Consider the following 10943-nt stretch of genomic DNA (forward strand, 5'->3'; position numbering starts at 1 on the left):
TTTAAAGAAGACGAAACATTAGAACACTTATTGTTAAAATGTGAACAAACCCAAAAAATCAGCGAAAAATGGAAAAGGATCGATGAAATGAAAGAGGAAGGAAATTTGGTTAAATTAGCTTGGAGGCTAGGCTTTAATGTGAATGGAAGGGAACTAAGTGAGAAAGAAATAGAAAAAAACAAAGAACTTCTTGAATTTTGGTGGAAAAAGAAATTGGAAAACGTTAAATGAAAAAAAAGAGCAGTACTTACTTTTCTTTTTTTTTCTTTTTTTCAGGATCCAACCTTCCGAAGAGAAGGAAGGAAAATACCTTGAACCTGAACCTGAATCTGCTAAATTCAGCTCCGAAGACCGCCAGAAAATCACAAACACTGATATTTGTTGTTAGATTCAAGCCTGAAAACATTGGGCCGTATGCAGAGTCTTTCTGACGCGTGATTAGTATCATACTAAAGAGTTCGACTAACACTTGTTTCCTGCAGTAGTCAGACATTTAGTATGATGCTAATCATACGTCAAAACGTCTCTGCATAAGGCGGAATGTTTCTTTCATTCTTTTTTTTTTTTTTTTTTTTTTTTTTTTTGACGAAACAGCATAAAGTATACATGTATAATGTACATAAACATAAGCAGAGCTCCCTCGTGGCTAATAGGCTAGCGTACACTACTTTGACATAAGACCCAAGTTCTATTCCCAGCAGGATTTCATGCGGTTCAGATCTTATTTAGCTGTAAGTTTACGTCTCCCTTTTTCGCTGCTGAAAGAGTCGCTAATTCAAAATCAAATCAAAGTAAATATAATCAATAAAAACAGAAAACATGTAAAATTGAAAGAAACACTGTCTCTTTCTCCATACGTTTCATCCTTCTTGCGGGGTTTACTATGCTTAAAATACAAAATATGGCACTTTTAAGGGAGAGTAAAAAGAAGCACAGGTTGCACACTTTAGTCACTAATTTATCAATTACACATAATTGCACTACACAGTACACATTAAAACTAGCTAGTAGAAGGAATCATTCGAAATACCCTACTTCAGTGATGGGCCACCTACAGGCCTGATTGGAAACCTATGGGCCGCGGGCCAGATCCCCTGAGAGGTCCTATCCGACCTGAGAAATTTTATCTAATCTGAAGAATGAAATTAAGAATGGGATTTCTTCGATATAGTTGTATTAGAACCAGAGCGACAGATGAGCAATTAACTGTGTTTCCGAGAGTCGCTGCATCCCAATTAGAACTAGATGAAGAAACTTTAATTCTTAATAGGAAGTAATAGTACAAAATTTATATCAAATGTACAATTCTTACTCTCATAGATTATATTGGTCCGCCTAAGATGTTTCCTTTTTTTTCTATGCCACTCTTCTATAAAAATTTGCCCATCGCTGCCGTAGTTTGCTTTAAATTTGGAAAACGAACGAGGAGTTATCCCCCACAAGTACTTTTTTACTAGCCTTGTCCCGAATCGTCAAGTATCAGTTGAGCTGATACACAACTTACCATTTCCAAGACATTGTGTTGTCAGTTGTAACAAGCATCAGGTAAATCTAGAATATATCACACATTGTTTATTCAGGTGACGACGTCAGGAACCATACAGGTTATTCCCAAATTGTACCCAGTGGAACCCACATAACGATTCGCGTTCGATTTATTCACCAATCTCTTAACAATTGCTCAGTAAGTAATATCAAAATTTAAAAAAAAAAAAGTAAAACACTAAAAGAAATCGCCAGTTTTATTGCCAGGACTCTTCAAAAGTCGCTGAAAAAGTCGTTTTTGCTTTTATACAAACATTGTCTCTAACTGTCTCTCCAAATTTGCTAGGTTTTGCATCTTGTCGCTAACAATGGCAACACTGTTTAAAGACATTTAATAACAATAATAATAATAAAAAAATAAATATTTTATATACAACACGAGTCGGCCGTAGTAGCCAGGTCCTTTATTACACTGAAAATTGATAAACCAGGGATGCAAATAAGCAACAAAATTTTACTCGTCCAACAAAAAAGCTACTAGTCCAGATCCCACAGTAGAAATAATTTACTTACCTACGGTATGATATTAAATACTCGCCCGCACCGATGAACGACTCGCCCCAGGCGAGTGCTTATTGGCAACCTTGTGTGAAACACTGTGAAAATTGTATTAATCGAGGAATGGTTTACACTGAATTGTAAACGTGGCCATGCTGCAGCAGGACCAAAATGGCGCGGGTTGGAAACTCGATATGGCCTCGTGTTAGGCAAATTTGCAATAAAGGAAAATAATTGTAGAAAAAGTGTGACAGCCGAGATGCCCGTGCACTAAAAAAGTTGAATTAAACGAAAAAGAGTACTTGATATAAACGAACACATTGAATAAAACTGGAGCTCGACACGAACAAACCAGCTCGTACATCAGATTCAGACGAACTCCCTAATGTCTGTCCATAAATAAATTGTTTAAAGATAATTTCATTATCATCATCTTCTTCTCCGATAGATTTTCCTTAGCGAATAAAGCTGAATAATCAGATCAAAAGAAAAAGATTAATAATTGTGTTGAGTCTTTGGGGTTGTTTAATAAGATCGAAATAAAGGCGAGCGTTGTAAATATAGATAATATGTATGAAGCATGAATGGAGACAAAGTTAAAATTAAATAATCCACATTAAAAGTTCCAGAACAAAATAATTTATTAAGAACAGAGATTTTAAAAACGGAGGCTATGTTGCTAATAAAGAGCACAGCAGAAAATGAGAGGATTGATGGTTCCAGCTCCTAGACCACAATTACAGAATTGAGTAGAGCTATTGGGAAGAAGAAATAATTGTTGAGGAGTAGAGGTGATGTGCGGAACGCCCTCCTCGTTGAAGAGCCAGAGATAAAAACACATTTCCATCTACAACAACCTGTTGTCAGATACCAAAACTACATATACTATTTGCTATTATCGCATTCGAGCTAATGACGATTATGTACTAGAAATCATTATTATATGTAATAGATAGCAAAAAGTGTAGTAAAACCTATAGCTTACTACTATATTTCAAGAACAAATACTTATTTTAACTTAATAACTTCAGGCCCGTATCCAGGGGGTCTAGTGGGGTCGGGTCCCCCTAAATGTTTATTGCCCCTCTAAAATTTTCACGGCACGCTTGCAAATGAACTATAATATGACGATAAATTAAAATATGGTTAGATCGGTTCCCCCCCTAACTACCGCCGAGTTCCCCTATATTTTTGGGCTGGATACCGCCTGAACAACATATATATTACTCGTTTGATAAGTTATGTTAAACATATAAAAACGTTTCAATCTTCATGTCGGTGACTTTCTAAGGAGGTTCTGAAAGAAATAATTACTAGGTATTCTTTTTTACATATACGCCAAATATCAAACTGTTCTCATAGCAATTTATCAAAAGAACAACTTAAACGATTCATAACAGTTCGTATACAAGGGCGCCGATCCTGGGTGGGTCGAAGGCTCCCCAAGCTCAAGAGGGCCCCTATTGCATTTATGTACAAACAATATTTGGCATAATTTGACCACAATTTGTTTTAAAATATTCATATGTATACATTCTGCATCTGAATGCTCCCTCACAAATTTACAGAGAAATCGGCGCCCTTGTTCGTATATGCCAAACTGGGAAACAACCTCGGAAGGAGAGATCAGCTAACGTCACATGAATAGCTCTGCCACCCAACTTATGCTTCTCAGTTCATATACCGAGTGTTCCAGAATTCTTGTTCTGATTACAAACATTCACAAGACATAAAATATGACACTTAGACAAACATTTTTTCTTCAATTTCCTGAAACATGTAGAAGTTTTGTGTACATGCTTACTGTTATTTTGTTTGTTTAGGATCAAATGTAGCAATAACAAAAGAATTCAACACAATTTCCAGAGACATGTACTCAAACCAACACAAAGCCCAATGTATCCTCTGGTATCTCCACACACAATCACCAGAGACAGCCCAAAGACAATTCCAGACCCCATACCATTGACAACTTCAGCTGGTAACAAAAAAAAAAAGAAAGAAACAAGCAGCATCAGTGATCTCCTTAGAACAAGCAGGCCTGGTCCTAGTCCAAAGACAATTCAGCCAGTGAGACGCTTTAGTGACAAGTCCTAACAGGACAGTCCGCAGAGAGTAGTAGGCCCAGATATCTCGCCGAGTAAGCAAAAATATTTGAGACGTCAAGGGTCAAAGATCGACGCCTTTGGCCCGGGTTAAATGACCTACTTGTACCTGGAACCAACCCTATATTCTGGCCGGGGTACCTTGGCTCACTACCCTAATTTAAACAGGGCTACCTAGGACCACCCAGTTAAATTTTGGAAATTGCCGCATCTAAAAATTTCGTTTGGTGGTATATGGCCAGAACACGTATATCTGTAAGTTTTCGGGGTCACTATCTTCAATTCTATGCGTAAAAATTTACCAAATATTAAAGTTTCGGAAGCTTTGAACCAACTTATCCTCTTGGAGAAGGTTTATTACCTTACATGGCAATATGGGTGTTTACAGGGTTTCATTTCGTTTCATAAGATACGAGCACCTTGGTGCACACGCTAAATTTTGAGAGAGGTACCCTTATGAGCAAAAAAAAAAAAAAAAAATGCGCGTATAGTGTAACGCACGATTTTTCGCAATTGTTCCATTTTCCTTACGTTTATGGGTAAACTTCAGTTATTAGTAAGTGGAGATAATAGAAGGCAATCCATCTAAGGTATTTTCAGAAAAGGCAATAAAATTATAAATATATAAGCAAAAAAGAAAATTATGTTCGGTTTCGTGTATACTGGCAATAATGCTTTTGAGGGATTTTTGGAATAGCAGAGCAGGATTGCAGAGGAAATTTCACGATTGGTAGTATCGTGGTATTCAGAAGTTGCATCGAGAGAGTAGAAAGTATAGTAAAATATTGCATTTATTGGTTTAAACCTAGGGTGAAAATTGTCTGTCAAATATAAATTAGCTTCTGTAACCAAGATGTTGTACGGAAATATAGAAACAAAGAGGAAAACTGTTTTCTTAAGTTTGAAAGTAACATGCTCTGTAGAGTGGCTTACTGGTAGTTCTTATACTGTTTTGACACCAGATCGAAACCCATCTCATCCCATCCATTTTTTAACAAAATATTATAGAAAGTGTATAATTTGTATGTTAATAAGAAGCGAAACAACATAATAAGGAAATAACTTTTTGTTTCCTTTGATGACGTATTTATTCAGAATTAGTGTATTATTAGTAATAGAGATTGTTTTCAGTTTATGGAAAGGAATGCTTATTCCTCCCCTCTCCGTTTTTGCTCAGCAGAAGAAACTTCTACTAACTTCGAGTGTGTCTGTGAGTCAGGAACAGAAAGAAACAAACAAAAAATTCATGCACGACCTGCAGCCTTACAGTCACAGAAAATGAAGTAGAATATCTCGTTGTCATGAGAAAAAGCTGATGTTAAATTATTGTTCTAGTGTTTGTGTGTGTGTGCTTTTCTCTTTAGAGTGTTGACTCTCTCCTTTCTTTTCATATCCACAAGTGCAAGAAATGCAATCATAAGTCTGTGTAAGGAATAAAGAATGTTTTCTATAAACAAAACTAAATTATACAGCTCTATTTGTGAGGAACACGAATGCTTCCAAAAGATGCCATGGATATAACTATAATCATACCGTTCTTCCGAATTATACAGCAGTGTGAAAAAACTGATAATAAAATGATGGAACAGGCATAAGATTTATTCTAGCGTGGCAACACATTAAACACAACAAACTATTTTTTTTTTGAATTACAACTTATCACTTTAAATGTCTGTGTGGGCCTACTCATTTTTACATTCGAGCGACGAGCGAAGAAAGTGTGGTGATGGTTATCCTACACGAGATTTCAATGAATTCAAGTTACCTATATATATAAAAAATGACTTTTTTGATGACTGTCTATCTATTCGTCTGTCGGTTCGTCACGCTCTTACATGCATTCAAATAGTGGCCATACTGTTCAACGTATCTGGACCGAAATCGAGATATAACGTTTTAATAACATACTATAGTTTCGAATTTTATATCCTTTGGCACCTAAAAGTAAGGGTAGTTTACGGAAGGATGAAAACTTAAAATAATTCAATTTTCTTAAAAAAAAAAAAAAAAAGCTGTGACGATTTTATTTTTTTATAAATATATATTTTAACAACTCTCCACCATAGCATGAATCATTTTTCTGAAAAAATACATTTGGTGTAATTTACTGTATAGTATGCGTTCTTTTCGCACTATTTTCTCAACCACATTTCATAAGTAAACGTATCATTAATAACCTAACAATATGACAACTCGTTCGTCATGTAAACATTCAGAATGAATAGTTTTTCTCTTTGGGTGAACTCTTCCCCGATGATTTTCCCATTAACGCCTCAGGCAATTTTGTTCATATTTCGTAAAGAAATGTTTCATTAATAAACTTACATACAGCATAAATCGTTTATCCCGCTAACATATGGAAGAAGTGGTTTTCTCAAGCGTTAACTTTTTTGACAATTTTCTAAGTAATAACTGAGAGTAATTTGTTCTAATTTCAATAAAAATATTTTCTGCAGTAATCTTACAATATGGTATAACTCGCTAGTTCTGAAAAAAAAAGAAAGAAACAAATAGTTTGCTTTGACAGTGAAATTTTTCCCGACGATTTGCTTAAAAATTACTCGATATACTTAGTCCAGATTTTATAAATAATTTACAATATGGCATAAATCATTTATCCTCAAAATTACATACAGAATAGTTCACCTTTGGGGGTAAGTTTTTCCCGATGACCTTCCCAAAAACTACTTAGGAGATGTTTGTTGTTCATATTTCATAAATAAATGTTACTTAAATAATCTAGCTATATGGTATAATTTCCTCATCCTGAAAATCTAGAAGTGGTATATTACTTTTAACAGTAAGTTTTACCCTGCGATTTTATCAAGAACGACTCAGGCAATTGTGTTCGTATTTCATAAATAAGTGTTTTATGAAAACACTAACAATATAGCAGAGCTCGTATGTCCTGAAAAGATCCACAAGGGATAGTTTATTTTGGGGGGTACTTTTTTCATGATTTTCTCATAAATTATTCAGACGCTTTTTTTTATAGTTCACATACAATTATATCCTTCATAATTCTAATATTTGGCTTAAGTTATTTCTAACGGAAATATGACCAGCGGGTGCTTTACTTTTGGGCCTAAAGTTTCTTCTAACAAAGTTTTCCAAAACACATTATTTTATTCGAAATTTCCCAAATAAATGTTTCAGCAATAGTTGCAGCCTAACATAAGTCAGTGTAAGAAATTCAAGCGAGAAAGTACAATGCATTTGCTCCGTACCCTTTCTTAAATACATTTTGAAATGTTGCACCTAATACAATTTTTTAAACAAAATCGAAATTTCTTTTTAAATGTGCCTTCCTGTGGTCTGATGGTTCAAGTGCATTGGTTCTGGATTTGATTTCAAGTGAGAGCTAGTGTATTATTGTCCAAGAGATGTGACACGTCGGTGCAAAGAAAAAAGTGTTTAAATAAGCCTAACCAAATTAATCAATAACACAAAGAAATACTGTAATACAATGATACGAAATTATCGAAGAAAGATTATTAATATTAGGTGGGTGCGACTGAAATGTCCAAATGATGATTGTCAATTCCAAAGATATAAAAGTGAAGAATACAATGCCAGGTTAATCAGTGGTCTCTAGATAAAGCTATCCTACTAAGAAGTGATTGAGATACCAAAAAAATCTTGTAACCGCTGGGAGACATGTTAGGGGAATACAGAGGGTGAGAGAGAATTTAATACTGCAAATCATGGATAGTGTGCACCTTCGTTTGAGGGCGAGTATTGAAGTCCGTAGGCCTACATAGTTTAGGATTGAAATTAACATTAGAACACAATACCTGTTTAATATTCATAGGGGCTTGCTCACAGGTTTGCAGTGTATTTGACGGAGTTAGATATTTTAAAGTTACTAGCGAACTCCTGAGCCTTCGTCACTGTACAATGTAAGTTAAATTCATGTTTAATTTAAACTATATGGGCCATATGCAGAGTCCTTCTGCCGTGTGATTAGTGCCATACTAAAGCGTTCGACTTACATATGGTTCCTGCAGTAGTCGGGCGTTTAGCATGATACTAATCATTTGTCAAAACGACTCTGCATAAGGCGGTATTTGTTTAAATTTAAAACTGTTGACCGTTATCACCTGTGGATCACGGATAGCAATCCGCCAGTAATTCTTTGCTTTCACCCGGCGGGACCTCATGTGGTTCGGATTCCACGTTAATCAGTAGGTCGACGTCTCATATAGCCTCGTTGCTGAAAGGGACGATAAACTCAAAATCACATCACTCATCTTTGTTTTCGCTTTGTTTTGGCCCATAAATATCTTTGTTCATGAGCTCCTTCGCGGCTAAGCGGTTAGCGTACGAGCCTTTGGCGTGGGAGACCCGGCGAGAGCTCACGTGGTTCGGAGTCCACGTTAATCAGTAGGTCGAAGTCTCATATAGCTTCGTTGCTGAACGAGACGTTAAACCCAAACTTAATGCCTTTGTTTATAAATTTCTTTGTGTATGGTTTTGCATATACATGACGTGGACATTAAATTTTGATTTGTACGCCATATGTATTTAATTACATACACACCTATAGAACAAACATAACAAACTTGAAATATCTATATTGTTTATGTATGGAAAATCACCACGCTTCGTTGCACGGGAGCAATGTGTATGGAATTTCACACACATGACAATCAACGTGTTAAGAAATGTATAATAATAAGAATTATTATTATTATTATTATTATTAATATAAATAATAACAATAAACAGGAAACGATACGATCACTTACATAATTTATAAACATAAGTTAACATGTATTAAAGCATGTAACTGGAATGGAATTAGGTTGTTTCTCTCTCTCCCTTACGCAGCAGCCGTTATTGTGCCAAGACGTAGAAGAGAACTTCTGGCACTCACGACTTTGGGACCGTGCGTGGTCAGAACATCGGATCCCTTTGTTGTTAGTCCTAGCTTTCTAGACGGATGCAGTTATTCCCGGTAGAATATACAAGCAAATAGACTTTTCTATTACTATTAAAGTAAATAATTATACTCATTCCCTCAATGTGATACTTGTGGTTGCTTAACTGAAAGAAATACTTCCGTCCGTTGCCATAGAAACCGCCGTTTCCAGGGCAACAGATCCTGTCACGGTTAGCCAATCTTGAAAGAAGACGTAAAAATTTGACGAAGATAAAATAGCTAATGTAGAGTTGGAGAGGAGTCGCTAAAATTGATTCTCTTTAACGAGGACGATTACGAAAGATCACTTACTGATTGAAATCCAGATTATTTTCCAATAGAGTAACTTCCAATAAACCTTTTGTTATTGTTAATTATTCCATATCGGACTCCCGAAGAAAACTCATCGAAACAACTTATTGACCGTGCCAATAGCGACTACTCTCAATCATGACTCCGTTTTCTTTCATTTAGAAATAGGAAAGAAAAAGAAGAAAGTAGAAGGGTAAAAGAAGGAGGTAGGTAAAGAAGAAAGAAAAGAAATAGGGTATTTTAATGAGAAACAGATTACTGGATAATTCCGGAAATATAGTAAAAGGTCGGGAAAGTCGTTGAAAGATGAATCATTCTAAATGTTATTAACAACTAATCAATTTTGGAATGCTTCGGAATAGACACATGTTCCCTCATACCACCCAGACCTAGCTCCAGGCACCACGATCATGGGGTTGCCCAGACCTAGACCTGGAAATGAGAAAAGTGAAATTTAATTCTTTGTAAAGTTATTCCAACCGGTGATTGATAACTATCCAGCACCTGAACTCTGTCCTCTAGGATCGACCACACATATGAATTAGCCAAGAGGAAAAAAAAATCCAAACTTATCAACTCAATATAAATTTATGTATCGTATCAATCGAAGTCTCAACTTCCTGGAAGAAAGATGTCGTATTTAGGCTTATTCTTGCTATTTTTGCTTCACTTCTCGAGCCGATTTAAACCGTTAGTGACGGTCCTTCATGACCTAGGTTATTTACCTTAACACATATATTAAAACATGACACATATATTACAGATGTTAATATGACAAATGATATCACTAGAATTGCTTATATTAAATCTATCATGCATTCACTCGCTCACTCACTCAGGACAGTGTATATATGTTTAAAGGAAACCAACTAACTACAAGAGTACAAATAGTTTATTACATTCATAGTGAGGAAAAAAAACAAACATATAATTATGAAGAAAATATTAAAAGCACAAGTTCTTGGTTATATATTAATAGAGTACATAGTATTATATTTTAGTAAGTTTTTTATATATTCAATCATATTGACAAATGAAAAAGAAAGGAAAAAAAATAATTACACGTATCATATCTTAGGCATGCTAAAGCAAAATGATGATTTGCGACATACGCAAAAAAAAAACTTATTTCACTTAAAAAAATTGGACAAAGAGGAAAGAAAAAAAAACTTTTTGGTGTATTAGAACTTATATGAGTCTCTACCTCACGTCGAGATATTAAAATATTAATAATTTCGAGCGTCCAAATCACAACTCACGCACTAGTCGTAGTGTCCAAAACGTTTCGCTCCATTTAACTTAGTTTGTGGTCATTTATATATATCTCTATATGTATATATATATATATCTATTGGTTACAAAACCATTCGTCGTCTATATTTGGTTTGTAACTGGTAACAGTTTATATCTGCAATCGCACACTGCTACGTCTATACCCATCTAGGGATTTCGAGAAAATAACTTTCACTAGAGGAAGTTTCTCCTCTTAGACGGTCTATTTCCAAATTTATTAGTCGAATAATTTCAAGTTATTTATCCAACACTGGGACACTTCACGAGAC

The sequence above is a fragment of the Thermobia domestica genome, chromosome 4, assembly GCF_964235325.1.
Source record: "Thermobia domestica chromosome 4, izTheDome1.hap1.1, whole genome shotgun sequence".
In the NCBI taxonomy this organism is placed as follows: domain Eukaryota; kingdom Metazoa; phylum Arthropoda; class Insecta; order Zygentoma; family Lepismatidae; genus Thermobia; species Thermobia domestica.